The sequence below is a fragment of the Callorhinus ursinus genome, unplaced genomic scaffold (genome assembly GCF_003265705.2).
Source record: "Callorhinus ursinus isolate GAN/ISIS: 27379988/994484 unplaced genomic scaffold, GSC_fseal_2.0 scaffold24, whole genome shotgun sequence".
NCBI lineage: Eukaryota > Metazoa > Chordata > Mammalia > Carnivora > Otariidae > Callorhinus > Callorhinus ursinus.
The window spans coordinates 27,371,546-27,389,976 of record NW_027397086.1 but is presented as its reverse complement, the minus strand read 5'-3'; the positions used below and the strand labels follow the sequence as shown (position 1 = coordinate 27,389,976).

At 38.1% G+C, this 18,431-nt stretch overlaps 2 long non-coding RNA genes across 2 annotated transcripts in view; both read left to right on the top strand.

Moving 5' to 3' along the window:
- LOC141369937 (uncharacterized) overlaps positions 1-4,633 on the top strand; it is an 81,829-nt gene extending 77,196 nt beyond the window's left edge. The window contains exon 4 of the long non-coding RNA XR_012373538.1: positions 4,358-4,633. This is a non-coding gene — a long non-coding RNA (uncharacterized lncRNA). The remainder of the gene's footprint in view (positions 1-4,357) is intronic.
- A 2,385-nt stretch (positions 4,634-7,018) lies between these two features.
- The window catches only part of LOC141369938 (uncharacterized), a 37,707-nt gene continuing 26,294 nt past the window's right edge, over positions 7,019-18,431 (top strand). The window contains exons 1-2 of the long non-coding RNA XR_012373539.1: positions 7,019-7,125; positions 7,816-7,875. This is a non-coding gene — a long non-coding RNA (uncharacterized lncRNA). The remainder of the gene's footprint in view (positions 7,126-7,815; positions 7,876-18,431) is intronic.

Below are 18,431 nucleotides of genomic sequence, written 5' to 3'. Positions count from 1 at the left end.
CTTTTGTCAACCATCCCGTTGTAGTTTGGGAAGTTATAAGATAGAGAACTGGTGCTCTTTTTGTATCTTTACATTTCCTGAAATCTTCATGTGTCTAGTTTTCTTTTATCCTCGTTTTCGTTGGGTTTTCTCAACATGAGTGGGTTTTAGTTGGGGAGAAAATGGATATGACTGGCATATAAAACTTATAATTTTAAATACATACTTGTTTTTTACATAGCCATATCAATGAACTCTTCTATTAGTTTCAATATTTGTTTCAATTGATTATCTTGGATTTTTTTCAGATAGATATTTTGTTATGTGTAAGCAAAGATAAAATTTCCTCTCTCTCCTAATATTTATACTTCTTTTTACTTCTAGTGATTTTATTTAATTGCCTGGAACTACCAGAAGGATAATAAAATATGAGTTGTGATCGTGTAATTTTTGTCTCATTCCTTCTATTAATGAATATCCCCATAGTGTTTTATATTTAAATATTATGTTGCCAATCAATTGGATCATGGGTATTCCATATCATATAGATACTCTTCAATTTCTTCTCTTTCTATTTATTTGTAGGTCATAGGTTTAAAAATTTATCAGTTGCTTTTTTGACAAACATCTATTGAGACAATCAGATAGCTTTTTTCCTTTGACCTACTAATATGAATTATAGATATCCTAATATTGGCCCATAATTGTATTCATTCCTGGAATAAATCCTACTTTGTCATGATGTATTATTCTTTAAATATCCTGACAGACTTGATTTTTCTAATGTTTTATTAATGATATATGTATTTATAGTTATAATTGAGATTGCCTAGGAGACTGTGAATTTGCCTTACAGCTACTACTCCATAGTCAACCCTTGCTTCCAAACCGTTTAGCTCTGAGCTGGGGTGGGGAAGCTGTTTGTGAAGTTTTCCTTGGGTTCTGGTCACTTTCTTTCCAGACAGATTGTGCTCTTGTTCTTTCTTTATTTTGTCTTCATCTATTGTCTATGTAGCAGAATTTTCTTGGATCTTCTTTCTTGATTTCTCTCTTTTTTTTTAAGAGCGAGAGAGTGTGCATGCACGTGTGAGTGGGGTGGGGGGGGATGGTGGTGGTGGGAGGGGTTGGGAGAGGGAGAGAGAGAATCTTAAGCAGGTTCCATGCCCAGCGTGGAGCCCAACACAGGGCTTGATCTTAGGACCCTGAGATCATGACCTGAGCAGAAATCAAGAGTTGACACTCAACTGACTGAGCTACCCCAGGTGCCCCTTTTCTTGATTTCTCTTAATTCATATTGCTCCTCTTTCCGTTCCTTTTCTATTTCCCTTTGTTTTTTTTTTTTTAAGCTTTACACCGCAACTTGGAGCTTAAACTCATGACCCTGAGATCAAGAGTTGCATACTCTAATGATTAAGCCAACCAGGTGCCTTTATTTCCCTTTGGTTTTTATTCATCAGAAGTTGGGAATGGGTAGGATAGGCAACACTTACTGTTTGAATCTAAAAGCCTCTGATCTTGTGGTTCAAATCTAGGAGCATGAAGCAAAACAAAGTTACATAGTATTTTCATTAAATTCACATTTGAGACTGTAGCATTTAAATCATAGCATTAAATCATATAGCATTAAAAATCAGGTATTAGCTCTTAAAATTTTCATAATGGTAAAGTCTCTGCCTTAGGGAGGAGATCACTGAACTACTTCTCTAGGAGTGTGAACATCTCAGTGGTTGGCCCAAGATTGCAACTGTGGAAGTTGGCATTCCAAGTCTCAAGTGATAAGCTTTGTGCCTTGAGAGTATCTTAAATTTTATGTTGGTACAGTAGAACCTTTTATTAAATCTGATAATTAGAATGACTCACACTTCTGACTAAGACCAATAGCATTCTACCTGTTTTTATGCTGTGAAATATTGTGCTGTGGGAGACACATTCTGAATCTTGCATAGGCTTGTTATTAAGCCCTGAAATATCTGGAAGAATGTACAAGTACAATCCTCATAAAAACTACAGTCATACCAACAGCCAATTGCAGACACCAAGGTGTGCAGAGCTTGTGCTAAACAACACTTTACCATCTGTACAGTTCACCTTGGGGATGGCCCATACAGTGGGTGTTCCACTTGAGGGTCCCTCCTCTGCAGGGTCTCCCTCCTTTTCCTCTTTTTCCTTTTCACCATCCCGTGGGTCCTGCATTCTTCAGTTGATGTACCTTGTTAGTCAAGGCCAGAAATTCAAGTTCTAGGTTCCATTCTGGAAGAGGATCTTCCTGGCTCCAGAATTTGAGGTTCTTTGGGGGTAGACTGTCATTTGACAAACAGACCTTTCCCTGGTCAAGATTGATTCTTTTTCAATAATGCACATGTGCTGTTTAACAAATGAAAGACCCCCTCTCTAGCAGGAGTGAATATCTGGAAGTGTGAAGGAAATAGAGGACCTTCCGGTCACATGTTTCTGGTGGTTTGGGATAATTTGCCAGGGATTTTACAGAGCATAGCATGGCTGACTAAATGGATGTTTCACCCATGAGTCTCTGAGCCCAGGGTGTTGAATTTGTTTTCCCATAGTCAGTGGGTAAGCTATCTTGATAAGGGTCCCAGGGCTACCCTCTCTCCAAGCCTCTGTGTCCCTCTGTGACCTTGGGCAAATGCATCAGCTTCTCCCTCTGTAAATGGAATGTTGACAGGACTGTGTCCTCCATTCCAGAGCTGTTGGGAAGATGAATGTGAATGTGTCTTTAAGGAGCTCTGAGCTTCCCTGAGGAGGGCGTTGTGTAGTTATGAGTTGTTACTATCACCACTCCTGTTAGGAACGTTGAGGTTGAGATGGCTGGAACTAAATTAGCTGCACCTGCCTGTCTTTTATCTTCAACTTTAATGCTTCTTCTTGTCTCCCACACAACCTATAAGCAAATATTATTTTCCAAGTCAGGCTACCTTCCATTGAGTCAGCGCTGATTCTTGTCTTATGCCCTGAGCCTAGCCTGCTTGGTTGGGTGTGTGGGGAAATAATTCTTTTTATGGCCAGATAGCCCCAGCCTCACTGTGGTCCAGCAGGGTGACCTTGGACCTGTTACTTAACTTCTCTAAGGCTCTGTCTTCACCAGTGAAATTGGGTTACTTAGGAGTATTGTATGGATTAAATGAGATTAGTTTTTCAAAATATTTGGCAAGCAGCAGGTATTCAATAAATGTTAGTGTTTTGAAATTTTGTTTTCTTTTATTCTCTCACTTTTTGGCCCTGGCGTTAATATGACATGTGCATTTCTATTTCAGCATCTTGTTTTGGGTATCAGTTGATATTTTGGGTGTCTTGAGATATGGCATCATTATTCTGGAAGATTTCATTTTGAAAACCATGTGTCTTCATTCTCAATGCCCTCAAAGCAATTGAAACAAACTAAAAGTGTAAAAGCATTTACTTTGTGACGTTTATTTTCAGTAGTCTGTGAGCCCTCACACGCTCTTAATAGAAAGAGAAAGCTACAAAACCTGGCCGGGCAGTTAGGAGGTGCTATTTAAAGCCCCAGTGGGCCCCAAATGACAATTTTGAAATTGATTGTGGAGTGTGACGATGCCAAGTACTAGCAGACGCCCAGGAAACCTGTCACGTTTTCCATGTGTTACCAAAAATCTTGAGTCTGCAGCGGTTTTTAGAATAGTTTTTCTCTTAGGAAGCTTTTGCCATTTCTTACTCCCTAGATTTCCCTTTTGCTGTGGATGGAACATGCTGCAGCAGAGGAACCTCAGACTGCACACTGAGGCACTGTGCACTGGGAGGGTTTCCCCTATGCAGAGATATTTGTAAAACTTCCAGCTGAGGTTAGCTACATGACAGCTTTATGCCTGAGAATCATTGATTGCACTGAAAAGTGGTAGCTTCTCCTGTACATGGTTGTTTTCTAGTGGTTTAGAAGCCTGCTCTGCTTTGGAGTAGCTAGATGACCTTGTAAGTTACTTAACCAACGATTCTCAGTTTCATTGTCTGTCAGGTGGGGTTAGTGATACCAACCTCGACTTATTTTTATAAAAATTTGTTGTGTTGTATATAAAGTTCCTACCAGGGTATTTTAACATATACATGGAACACTACATCAAAAACTAATGATGTAATGTATGGTGATTAACATAATTAAAAAAAAAAAGAAGGTACATTGATGCATTTTGGCTATTATTTTTTAAGTAAACTCATGAAAAATAATCATTGTGGTAAGCAGAATAATGATTCTCCAAAGATGTTCACATCCTAATCCTTGGAACCTGGGAATATGTTAACCTTTGAGGGCAAAAGAGACTTTACAAATATGGTTAAGGACCTTGAGATGGGGAGATTATCTGGATCATCTGGGTGGGTCTAATCTAACCGTATGGTTCCTTAAAAGGACCTTTATCCTGCTGTGGTCAGAGAAAAAGATGGGAGAGCAGAAGCAGGGTCAGAGACATGCTACATTGCTGGATTTGAAGATGAAGAGAGGAGCCACAAACCAAGGAATGCAGGCAGCCTCTAGAAGCTAAAAAAGGCAAGGAAAGAGATTCTCTCCTAGATGCTCTAGAAGGAATCATCCTCTTCAATAAATGGTGCCGGGAAAATTGGACAGCTATATACAGAAGAATGAAACTCGACCATTCTCTAACACCATACACAAAGATAAACTCAAAATGGATGAAAGACCTCAACGTGAGACAGGAATCCATCAAAATCCTAGAGGAGAACAAAGGCAGTAACCTCTTTGACATCGGCCACAGCAACTTCTTTCAAGATACATCTCCAAAGACTAGTGAAACAATGAACTTTTGTGACTTCATCAAGATAAAAAGCTTCTGCACAGCAAGGAAAACAGTCAACAAAACAAAGAGGCAACCCACAGAATGGGAGAAGATATTTGCAAATGACACTACAGATAAAGCTCTGATTTCCAAGATCTATAAAGAACTTCTCAAACTCAACACCGAAAAAACAAATAAGTCAAAAAACATGAACAGACACTTCTCCAAAGAAGACATACAAATGGCTAACAGACACATGAAAAAATGTTCATCATCATTAGCCATCAGGGAAATTCAAATCAAAACCACATTGAGATACCACCTTACATCAGTTAGAATGGCAAAAATTGACAAGGCAAGAAACAACAAATGTTGGAGAGGTTGTGGAGGAAGGGGAACCCTCTTACACTGTTGGTGGGAATGTAAGTTGGTACAGCCACTTCGGAAAACAGTGTGGAGGTTCCTCAAAAAATAAAAAATAAAGCTACCCTATGGCCCAGCAGTTGTACTCCTGGGTATTTACCCCAAAGATACAGATGTAGTGAAAAGAAGGGCCCTATGCACCCCAATGTTCATAGCAGCAATGTCCGCAATAGCCAAACTGTGGAAAGAGCCAAGATATCCTTCAACAGATGAATGGTTAAAGGAGATGTGGTCCATATATACAATGGAATATTACTCAGCCATCAGAAAGGATGAATACCCAACTTTTACATCAACATGGATGGGACTGGAGGAGATTATGCTAAGTGAAATAAGTCAAGCAGAGAAAGTCAATTATATGGTTTCACTTATTTGTGAAACATAAGGAATAGCATGGAGGACATTAGGAGAAGGAAGGGAAAAATGGAGGGGGGATGTCAGAGGGGGAGACGAACCGTGAGAGACGATGGACTCTGAGAAACAAACTGAGGGTTTTAGAGGGGAGGGGGTTGGGGGGATGGGTTAGCCCGGTGATGGGTATTAGGGAGGGTGCATACTGCATGGAGTACTGGGTGTTATACGAAAACAATGAATCATGGATCACTACATCAAAAACTAATGATGTATGGTGACTAACATAACATAATAAAATCAAATAAAATTAAAAAAAAAAGGAATCAGCCTTCCCAACACCTTACTTTAGCCCAGTAAGATCCATGTCAGGCTTCTGACCCTTAGAATTGTGCAACAATAAATTTATGTTGTTTTAAGCCACTAAGTTTGTGATAATTTCTTATACGGTAACAATGGAAAACCAATACATGATTAAAGAGAATGTAAAGGTTTGTGCAGTTACAGAAGAGTGAGACCCATGATGCTCTGTGTGTAGATAAGCTACTAGGTATGTGCCAAATTCTAGTCTCTTTGAGCTTGGTAGGAATGTTTGAAATCCTACCAATTTCTCTTCTGGGCAGGATTTATGCCTGCTTCACGAGAATTAAAATGCTTTGTTATGCCCTAAAACATTTGAATCTAGTTTGAAAAAGTCACACATATTTGGAATTTTGGAATTCCTGTAATTGCTCAGATCCCTGATTCCTCTCTGAATAGACAGCAGTGGAGTTTTGCTATACCGTATCATTCTATGGATGAAAGAACTTAGAAATTAGAGTCAGACAATGTGGGTCTGAGTCCTGCTGTCCTGGAAAAGTAAATCACATAATCTCCAAAATGTATCTCCAGAATGGAGATGATAACACCTGGTTTATTTATCATTGTGTGGGTCAAGGAGATGATGTGAGTAAAGACGCATCGAGGACTGGCCTACTATGTAAGTTTCAGGTGTGATTATTATATTTGTTATCTTGATTTTCATGTTGTGATAGAACCATAGACTATTAGATCAAGAAAGGGCTCTACAGATCATTTAGTCTTTTATCCTTGAAACTCAGGCCAGGAGAGGTCCATTAACTTGAAAATGTTCTCCTGGCTCCCTTGTGTCCAGCTTCCAACATGGCCTGGGTAATCACTGGAAGATGGGCCAGGCTGGGAACTTGATCTCACTTGAAAGGCATAGGCCTGGGGTGGGGAGGGATGCAGGAAATGTAAGAAATGAGAGGCACAGGGGTCCAATCATAAGAACTGGTGATGAGTTGGGAGGGATTGGCAGAGGGAGAAGTTATCCCTAGGAATTAGGGGAAGTAACAGGCAGAGTGGAAGGAAGCGGTACTGTGCTGAGCTGGCGGTCAGAGTTGGCCTTATATTTGGTGAAAGTAGGAATAGAACTTTGAGCTTCTGATGAAAGTCTTATGTTCTTCCCACTATACTTACTGGTTTTTGTTTTTTGTTTTTGCAGGACGAAGAGGGGAAACTGCCTTGTATGTGGGTCTTCTAGTGATTCCTCCCCTACATTTGGAAAGAACTCAAGATGGACTTACTTGAATTCTGCTTAAAGATTAAGGTATTGCAGTGAGGTTCTAGTGAATGATCTCCTTCAGCATGTGATAAGCTCACATCATCAGAACTTGAATCTGTAATCTTTGGTCTTGAAAATTTCTTCTTTAATATCTAGACTCACCATGGATAGTCAGGCAAAACAAAGCAGAAGAACACAAAGCAAATCTCTTTATAAGGCAATAGCAATTTTATTTCATTTTTAAAAAAATTTTATTTATTTGACAGAGACACAGCAAGAGAGGGAACACAAGCAGGGAGAGTGGGAGAAGGAGAAGCAGGCCTCCCGCTGAGCAGGGAGCCCGATGCGGGACTCGATCCCAGGATCCTGGGATCATGACCTGAGCCGAAGGCAGACGCTTAATGACTGAGCCACCCAGGTGCCCCAAGGCAATAGCAATTTTAAATTCACCTCTGGCTCCCTAGGTCTCCTCAGTGTACACATACACAAACACATACCTCACACACCATATATATGCACATAGACACTCATAACACACACAACTCCTGACACACACACACACACACACACGCACACACACACCCACATGAAAACAGAAGGTTAAAGAGAATTATGGTACCACTGGTTTTAGGACCTTTTGTCTATTTTGTTTCAAAATAATGTATTGAATTTTATGAATTTTATCCCATCATGTGTTATATAGAAATGTGACCGATGTACAACATATTTCCCCAGATTATATTAAGTGGCCATTTGCAAAAGACGAATGGATTGGAAGATGGAAGAATGAAGTGAGTACCTGTAGAGTCTAACAGTAAGAGTCCTTTATAATTTTATAAGGATGTAGAATTCAGAGGGCTTCCATATTCACCAATGTATTGTACCCCCAACAGTCCTGTGAAAGAGGCAGGAAGGTAGCTTTATTCCTGTACCACAGCTGGCATTCAGAAAGGGGACATGAATTGATCATGGTCAGACTTGGGTAAAAAGAAAGGGTAGCTGACTTCTTTTCTATAACCATGGAGCTGTTTCTCTTGTCTAGTTGCTAAAGAACTACAGCAATAAACACATTTTAAATGAAGTTTAAAATTGATGTTTAAATATAGATTATGTAAAAATTTTCACATTCTAAATGTTAAACATGTTTGCTATGTAAAATTTCAAAAACTTGGAAAAATAGGAGAAAATTACCCTTAGAGTTTTGTTATATTTCTTTAAAATATTTTCTACAATAGGAGTTCTTTGTCATTTTATTTGTTTATTTAGTAGGTTAATATTAAATTACAATTTTTCTATCAAAAACATTTGTCATACATTTTCCTGTGTTATATTATCATTAACATCATATTTAACAGTTGCAAAGTACTCTAGGGACTGTGCTGTGATCTATTTAGCAGTTTCTGTTTTAGGATGTGGGTTGGTTCTAATTTTTGCATTTTCACATTTTTTATTTTTATTTAAATTGTAGTCAGTTAACATACAGCGTAATATTAGTTTCAGGTGTACAGTATAGTGATTCAGTACTTCCATACAACACCCTGTGCTCATCACAAGTGCCCTCCTTAAATCTCCATCACCTATTTAACCCATCCCCCACCCACCTCCCCTCTGATGACCATCAGTTTGTTCTCTAGAGTTAACAGTCTCTGTCTTGGTTTGCCTCTCTCTTTTTTCCCCCGTTGCTCATTTGTTTCTTAAGTTCCACATATGAGTGAAATCATGTGGTATTTTCCTTTCTCTGACTGACTTATTTCACATAGCATAATACTCTGTAGCTCTATCCATGTCATTGCAAATGGCAAGATTTCATTATTTTTTATGGCTGAGTAATATTCCTGTGTGTGTGTGTGTGTGTGTGTGTGTGTGTGTGTGTGTGTGTGTGTACACCACTTCTTTATCCATTCAGCATTTTCACATTTTGATTTAATTTTTCAGGATAGATGTCAAGCATTGGGATTATCAAGATATAAAACAAATTGGATATATTGCTAAATTGCTTTCCAAAAGTGTTCTACCAATCTGTCTTTTGTATTGTAGAAATTAAATCAACTTAAAATGGAATTTTGTTCTCAATAGAACTTCAGGCACAGGGACTTTCTAACTGGCCACCTTTCCCTACAGGACCCAGCATCTGGCTGTGTTGTTCAGCAGCCCCTCTCCTTCTTCAGTCCCATTTCCAGCTTTTCACTGCTTGCCCTACTTCAAAGTTGCTCTCTGCTTACATTGTAACTCATCATCTTTCTCACCTCACATGACAGAGTATTTTTCTAAACGAAGTTAGTTCCCTTCCTAAGAAAACCTCTGGAGCCAGCTGAAAAGATGACATTTTCAACATTCTGTAGGACTCACTGATGCTTGGAAAACATCTGCTTACTTATGTGTTTGCTTATTTAGGCTGATGGCTTTCAGGATTTTAATAAAGATGAACTTTCTAGTTATATTAGTTGTCCTAAGGAGAGAGTAGCAGTTCTCGGCTATTGGACATGTCCAAGCAGAGGCAGATCACCACTTTTCAGGACAATTGTAAGTGGAATACAAGCAAGAGCTGACTATTGAGCTAAAGTAGATGACCTTGAGGATCTCTACAATTGTGAGAGTCCCTGAATCCATGATTTCTACCTTCTCTACCTATTAAATTCCTATTTATTGATGATTTATTTTTAAGGCCTCTCTTTTTAATAGCAGGCTGGCAGAAAGTGTTGGGCCACCGGGTTGGACACTCATGTCCTGTTGCTTCCTCATCAATGATTCAATGTGATTAGCTCCCTCTGGCAACGTTCCTCACAATGGAGCCTCTTTAAGTGATTTTTTTGCCTCTGAGACATTCCAGCCCTTTCACTATTTTAGGAACATACTTCTAAATTATACAAGGTTTTGCTGACACAAGGGCCATAACACCTTGCCAAGAGGAATTCTCCATGAATGGAATATATTAAGAGGGAAAGCCTGTGAAAGGTGTATCAGTGCAGCTGTTATGACTTTCCCCAACGTAACAGGTTAGAGGCTGAGAACTCCTGACCCCTGGGGCTGGAGGATGCTTTTCGTACCTGGAGTTAGTTACATCAGAAGGGTGCTGAGAGCTCAAACAGCCTGGGCTGGGAGATGCTGGTATAGGAGTCCGCACCTTCACTGGACACTCACATCAGCTGCACCTTTCATTTCAACATTATGTTGCTGATCAGAGTGGCTAAGGAGCACACTACCCTAACTTCATTATTCTACTTAGCGCAGACACAGTCTCCTAGGCCCCTTTCATAATAAGCCAAATGTAAAATATTATAAGAAACTCTGGTGGTATAAATCCTGGGACCTAAAATGTATCAAAAGACTTAAAAGTGAATATACCTTTTATCCCAGCAACTTTGCTTCTTCCTAAGGAAATCATGAAAGAGACGTGCAAGCATGCCCAACTGCAACACTTTATAATAACTCAAACCTGGAACTCTCTTAAATGTCTCCAAATAGGAGACTATGTTAAATGAGGTACGTCCATACTATTAAGAATCATGTTGTAGAAAAAGGGTTAGAGGTACGGAGATGTTTATGACACATTACTCAGTAAAAGAACCAGGTTACTATATCATACGCCTGAAATTAATATAATGTGTATATTAACCAACTAGAATTAAAAAAATTAGAAAAAAACACTTTGAAAAAAATTGACTACTTAAAAAAAGAATATGTTTGATGTAGGTATAATAATGAGTTGATGTTTATTTGGTGCATACTGTGTATGCATATCAGGCACTGTCCAAATTGCTTCACATATATATTTTTTAAAGTTTTAATTTAAATTCCAGTTAGTTAACATACAGCATAATATTAATTTCAGTTATACAATGTGGTAATTCAGTACTTCCATGCAACACCTGGTGCTCCTCACAACAAGTCCACTCCTTAATCTCCATCACCTATTTCCTCCATTCCCCCACCCAACTCCTTTCTGGCAACCATCAGTTCTCTACAGTTAAGAGTCTGTTTCATGGTTTGTCTGTCTCTTTTCTCCCCCTTTGATCATTTTTTTAAAAGATTTTATTTATTTATTTGATAGAGAGCACAAGTAGGAAGAGTGGCAGGCAGAGGGAGAGGGAGAAGCAGGCTCTCTGCTGAGCAGGGAGCCGGGTGTGGGGCTCGATCCCAGGACCCCAGGATCATGACCTGAGCCACACAGGCAACCCTGATCATTTGTTTTATTTCTAAATTCTACGTATGAGTGAAATCATATGGTATTTGTGTTCCTCTGACTGACTTATTTTGCTTAGCATAATACTCTAACTCCATCCATGTCATTGCAAATGGCAAGATTTCATTCTTTTTATGGCTGAGTAATATTCCATTGTGTGTGTGTGTACACCACATCTTCTTTATCCATTCATCAGTTGAAAGACATTTGGGCTATTTCTATAATTTGGCTATGGTAAATAATGGGCTATAAACATTGGGTTGCATGTATCCCTTTGAATTAGTGTTTTTGTATTCTTTGGGTAAATACCTAGTAGTGCAATTGCTGGGTTATAGGGTAGTTCTATTTTTAATTTTTTGAGGGAACCTCCATACTGTTTTCCAGAGTGACTGTACTAGTTTGCATTCCCATCAACAGTACTAGAGGGTTCCCCTTTCTCCACATCCTCACCAACATGTGTTGTTCATGTGTTGTTGAATTTAGCCATTCTGACAGGTGTGAAGTGATATCTCATTGTGGTTTTGATTTGCATTTCCCTGATGATGAGTGATATTGAGCATCTTTTTGTTTGTCTGTTGGACATCTGCATGTCTTCTTTGGAAAAATGTCTATTCATGTCTTCTGCCCATTTTTAAATTGGATTATTTGTTTTTTGGTTGTTGAGTTTTATAAGTTCTTTACATATTTTGGATACTAATCCTTTATCAGATATGTCATTTGCAAATATCTTCTCCCATTCTGTAGTTTTGATTGTTTCCTTAGCTGTGCAGAAGCTTATTTTGATGAGGTCCAGATAGTTTATTTTTGCTTTTGTTTCCCTTGCCTCAGAAGTCATATCTAGAAAGAAGTTGCTATGGCTGATGTCAGAGAGGTTGCTGCCTGTGTTCTCCTCTAAGATTTTTATGGTTTCATGTGTCATATTTAGGTCTTCATTTTAAATTTATTTTTGTGGATGTAAGGAAAGTGGTTTAGTTTTGGGGTGCCTGGATGGCTCAGTCGTTAAGTGTCTGCCTTCGGGTCAGGTCATGTTCCTAGGGTCTTGGGATCGAGCCCCGCATTGAGCCCCGCATTGGGCTCCCTGCTCTGCTGGAGGGCTGCTTCTCCCTCTCCCGCTCCCCCTGCTTGTATTCCCTCTCTGGCTGTCTCTTTCTGTCAAATAAATAAAATCTTAAAAAAAAAAGAAGGTGGTCTAGTTTCATTCTTTGGCATGTTTCTGCCTAGTTTTTCCCAACACCAGTTGTTGAAGAGACTGCCTCTTTCCTGCTTTGTTAAAGATTAATTGACCATATAGTCGTGAGTTAATTTCTGGGGTTTCTATTTCTGTTCTGTTGATCTATGTGCCTATTTTTGTGCCAGTACCATACTGTTTTGATCACTACAGCTTTGTAATGTAACTTGAAGTCTGGAATTATGATACGTCCAGCTTTGCTTTTCTTTCTCAAGGTTGCTTTGGCTATTTGGGGTCTTTTGCAGTATTCACAAATCAGTCAACATGATATACCACATTAATAAAAGAAAGGGTAAGAACATATGATCATTTCAATAGATGCAGAAAAAGCATTTGACAAAGTTCAACATTCTTTCATAAAAACCCTCAACAAAGTAGGGTTAGAGGGATAATTCCTCATATAAAGTCCATATATGAAAAACCTACAGCTAATATCATTGTCAATGGGGGAAAAACAGAGCTTTTCCTCTATGGTTAGGAACAAGGTAGGGATGTCCATTCTTACCCCTGTTATTTACCATAGTACTGGAAGTCCTAGCCATAGCAATCAGACAACAAAAAGAAATAAAAGGCACCCAAATCAATAAGGAAGAAGTAAAACTTTCACTATTTACAGATGACATGATACTCTATATAGAAAGCTTGAAAGACTCCACCCCAAAATTGCTAGAACTGATTCACCAATTCAGTAAAGTTGCTGGATACAAAACCAAGGTACAGAAATCTCTTGCATTTCTATACATCAATAATGAAGGAGGAGAAAGAAATTAAGGAATCAATCCGATTTACAATTGCACCCCAAACAATAAGATACCTAGGAATAAACCTAATGAAAGAGATGAAAGACTTTGCACTCTGAAAACTATAAAACACTAATGAAAGAAATTGAAGATGACACAAAGAAATGGGAAGACATTCCCATGCTTATGATTGGAAGAACAAACATTGTTAAAATGTCTATACTACCCAAAGCAATCTACACATTTAGTGCAATCATCAAAATACCAACAGCAATCCTAAAATTAATATGCTTTACATGTATTAATTTATTTAATCCTTACAAAATTCTGTGAACTAGTATTATTACCCCATTTTATAGATGAGGAAACAGGTACAGAAAGCAAAGGTAACTTGCTTAAGGTTACTAGGCAGAACAGGAATTTAGTTGGGGAAAAACTTGGCTCCAAAGCTGAAGCTGTGAACCACAACTAACATTGCTTCCAGAAGACTGAAAAGACAATCTCTGGAAGCTAAATGTGATTACATATGGTTGTTAAGATTATGGTTGATATTTTTCTTTTGAACATTTATTTATTTACTTTTTGAGAGAGAGAGAGAGAGAGAGAGAGAGCATAAGCAGAGTGGGGTGGGGAGGAGAGGGAGAGAGAGAAAATCATAAGTGGGCTCCATGCCCAGCATGGAGCCTGATGTGGGGCTTGATCTCACAACCCAGAGATCATGACCTGAGCTGAAATTGAATCAGAGACACTTAACTGACTGAACCACCCAGGTGCCCCCCACCCTTTTGAGCATTTATGAAGAGAATAATACTTGTTGTAAAATAACATAAAAAATAAAGACTCTTGAGCCATGAGTAGCAGCTCTCCAATTAATTAGTGTGCTCAACCAACATTAATTTGGCTAGATAAAGAAATAAAACATAGTTTTGCTCTGTGAATCCATCACCATTTGGAATTCAGTATTTCGTTTGGGTGGATTAGCTCACTGTCTCACACAGAGGCCAGGAGGGTAGAACCAAAGCTCATAATTTTCACTATAGGTTCATTTCTTAATTCATCTCAGATTAATGTTGACCTTGGGTGTTTATATTTAGCAATTTTATTCCTTTCTTGTGTTGAAGGTCTCAGAATTGCAGAATTTTGGCCCTAGAGCAGTGTTTCTCAGCTGGGGGTGATTCTCTTCCCTAGTGAACATTTGATAATTTTTGGAGACTTTTTGACTGTGAAAACAGGGTGGAGGTGTTGCTACTGGCATCTACTGGGTAGTGGGAAGCCAAGGAGGGTGATAAATATCCTGCAATGCATAGGAGAGCCCGTGTGTTCAAGAAATATTAACTACAGGCCACCTGGGTGGTGCAGTTGGTTAAGTGTCCAGCTCTTGGTTTCAGTGTGGGTTGTGATCACAGGGTCATAGATCAAGCCCTGAACCAGGCTCCAGGCTCAGTGTGGAGTCTGCTTGAGATTCTCGCTCCCTCTCCCTCTGCCCCCTCCCCCCCAATAAATAAACAAATAAATCTTAAAAAAGGAAATATTAACTATGATTATTAGTATTCTTGATAACTGAACGGGCTTTTTAAAATTTTATTTATATTTTTTATTTTTATTGATAATTTTTTAAAAAATTGAGTTATTGACAGAACATTTATTAGTTTCAAGTATACAACATAATGATTCAATATTTGTATATATTGTGAAATGATCATCACGATAAGTCTAGTTAACATCTGACACTATACATGGTTATAGAACTTTTTTTTTCTTGTGATGAGAACTTTTAAGATTTACTCTCTTAGAAACTTCCAAATATGCAATACAGTATTATTAACAATAGTTATTAACATATCCCCATGACTTTATTTTATAACTGGAAGTTTGTACCTTTTGACCCTCTCCACCCATTTCACCTACCCTTACCCCCACCTCTGGCAACCATAAATCTGTTTCTGTATCTCTAAACTTACTTTTTTTTAAAATTCTACTGAGATCATATGGTATTTGTCATTTTCTGTCTGACTTATTTTGCTTAGCATAGTGCCCTCAAGATCCATCTATTGCAAATGGCAAGATTTCATTCTTTTTTAATGGCTGGATAATATTCCATTATATATTTAAACCACATTTCCTTTACTTATTCATCTGTCTGTGCACACTTAGGTTGTTCCATATCTTGGCTATTGTAAATAATGCTGCATTGAGCATGCGGATGCATATATCTCTTTGACTCAGTGTTTTTGTTTTTATTTTTTAAGATTTATTTATTAGAGAGGGAGAGTGTGAGGACATGCAAGCAGGGGGAGGGGCAGAGAGAATTCTTCAGGCAGACTCCCTGCTGAGTGTGCAGTACGACATGGGGCTTGATCTCATGACCCATGATATCATGACCTTAGCTGAAACCGTGTGTCAGATGCTTAACTGACTGAACCACCCAGGGGCCCCAATTTTTGTTTCCTTTGGATATATACCCAGAAGTGGAATTGCTGGATCATATGGTAGTTCTATTATTTATCTTTTAAGGAACCTCCATACTGTTTTTTTAATAATGGCTCACCAATTTACATTTCAACCAATAGTGCACAAGGGTTCCCTTTTGTCCACATCCTCACCAACACTCAATATTTCTTGCCTTTTTCATAATCGTCATTCTAACAAGTGTGAGGTGATATCTCATTGTGGTTTTGATTTGTATTTTCCTGATGATTAGTGATGTTGAGCATCTTTTTATGTACCTGTTGCCAATTTGTATGTCTTCTTTGGAAAAATGTCTATTTGTATCTTCTTCTGTTCACTTTTTGGCTAGATTGTTCTTTTGCTTTGAGGTATGAGTTCTTTATATATTTTGGATTTTAATCCCTTATGAGATGTATGAATTGCAGATATTTTCTTCCATTCATTAGGTTGTCTTTTCATTTTGTTGATGATATCCTTTGCCATGCAGAAGTTTTTGGTTTGAGATAGTCCCACTTATTTATTTGTGCTTTTGGTGCCTTTGCTTTTGGTGTCAGATCTAAAAAATCATTGCCAAGACCAATGTCAAGGAGCTATGTCTTCTTCTAAGAATTTTATGGTTTCAGGCCTTACATTCAAGTCTTTTTCATTTTGAGTTAATTTTTGTGTATAGTGTAAGATAGTAGTCCAATTTTATTCTTTTGCATATGGCTTTCCAGTTTTCCCAGCACCAGTTATTGAAGAGACTGTCCTTTTCCCATTGTATATTCTTGGCTCCTTTGTCATAAATTAACTGACCATATATGCCTACCTGAGGACCAATTATCACATTCATTGCTGTAGGTAAGGTTAGTAAGGCTAAAGGCCTAAACTGAGGTCATTGAAATATGAATGGAGAGAAGGGTGGACTTGAGAGAACTCTAAGAAATAAAAGCAGTGGGCATTTGTGAATGATTGAATGTAGACAGTGGTGAAGGAATGATTTTTGATTTTGTGTCATTAATTTATCTAAAAAGATATCTGTATAAGTATAGTCTATTTAGTGTTCACATCGTTAGTTATTCAATCATTCATTTAACAAGCATTTATTGAGTAGCTGCCTTTAAGAAAGTCCAGTGTTTTAAGCATGGTGGGACTATGTTTATTGTACATATACTATACATATATTTGGACTTGACCCTTAAGGAGTTTATAGTTTAGTAGAACTTATTTAAAGATCCTGGAAATACTATTTTATTTTTAAGTCATGTGTCCAAACTTGGACAGTTGGATGCTCTCCCCTGAGTTGAAGCTTGAGCAAGTGGCACAGAACCAATGGGTAGTGGTCCCTTGTAGTCTGTGTCCTAAGAGTTTCTTCCATCTACAGGTTGGCCAGAGTTTCTTCATCTTTACCTTCTGGAACTCCCTTGGTTCCTGTCTGTTTTCAAACTTGGGTTTTCCAGCTTTTTTTTGATTTTGTGAACCTTTAGAGATCCTTTGAAATCATTACCTTTTCCTTACATTAGACTTGGTTTCTTTGGCTTGCCTTCCTCATGTGCTCATATTTTCAGTTTTCATATCTTTGTTTTTTCTCCTTTCTATGCTTATGCAACTTTTCAAGTTTGTCTTCTGCAGCATTGGTTCAGTTTTCCTGCCCTTAACTGCCTCCAAAGTTGATTTTAATTCCTTGGTTGCACTTTGCTTCTTTTATATCTTTTCCATTGCAATCTCATTCCTGGTGTTTTTAGTTTTAGATTGTTCTCTTCATATGGATATCTTTCCCTCCTTCAAAGGGAATTTGTCTTCCATCATGCAATTAAGAGTGCCAAACCATTTATTTCCATCGAATACCGAATATCAAACATTTTCTGACCACAGAAATGATACCTTCTTTCTTTGAATATAGAAAAATTATTATTTAATTCCTTAAATGAATTGCATTATTAGAGAGAAAGCCCAGGGTCCAGAAATGCGGCTTTGAAGATAGTATCACCTTGAAACTCATACATTCCTTCCCACTTTCCACATCAGAATGCTATGGCTTTGGATACAAAAAAAGAGAAACACATAGATACTACTCCATCTGTGGCTGTCAGTTTGGGTGTTTAATCTCCCCTTTCCCCATTGTATGTGGAGTCTACTTCCGTAGGATCAACAAAGACCATTTCTTCGGTGAGCAAGACTCATCACAGCACATTTACCCCTGCTTGAGCATGTTCAGACCTCACATACATCATAGTGTTTTAATGGGATAGATAGAATTTTTAATATTGTTACTAGCTGAAACTCTTTTCTCTTCTGAATCATCAATTTACTAATGTGTTCAGGCTTTGTTTTGTTTTTTTGCCTTCCTGTTGCACTCCATATACTGAAGATGTATGGCTCATACCCAGCTCCTCCTTTCCTTAGCATTTCTGTCATTTTCTATAGAATAGGAAAGACTTTCCTTTGCTCCCTAATCTTGTCCTATTTTTTCTTGTCACTCTTCTATCATTTCAGGGACTGAGAATAGGCTGACTATAAGATATTTTATAGACTTGCTCTTTTGCATCTTTTTGAAGGAAAGTGAGAAATGGAGGCAGACAAAGCTTGTTATATAGTACTATTTTATTACTCCCTTTTTTTAATTAATTTTTTTATTGTTATGTTAATCACCATATATTACATCATTAGTTTTTGGTGCAGTGTTCCATGATTCATTGTTTGTTCATAACACCCAGTGCTCCATGCAGAACGTGCCCTCCTCAATACCCATCACCAGGCTAACCCATCCCCC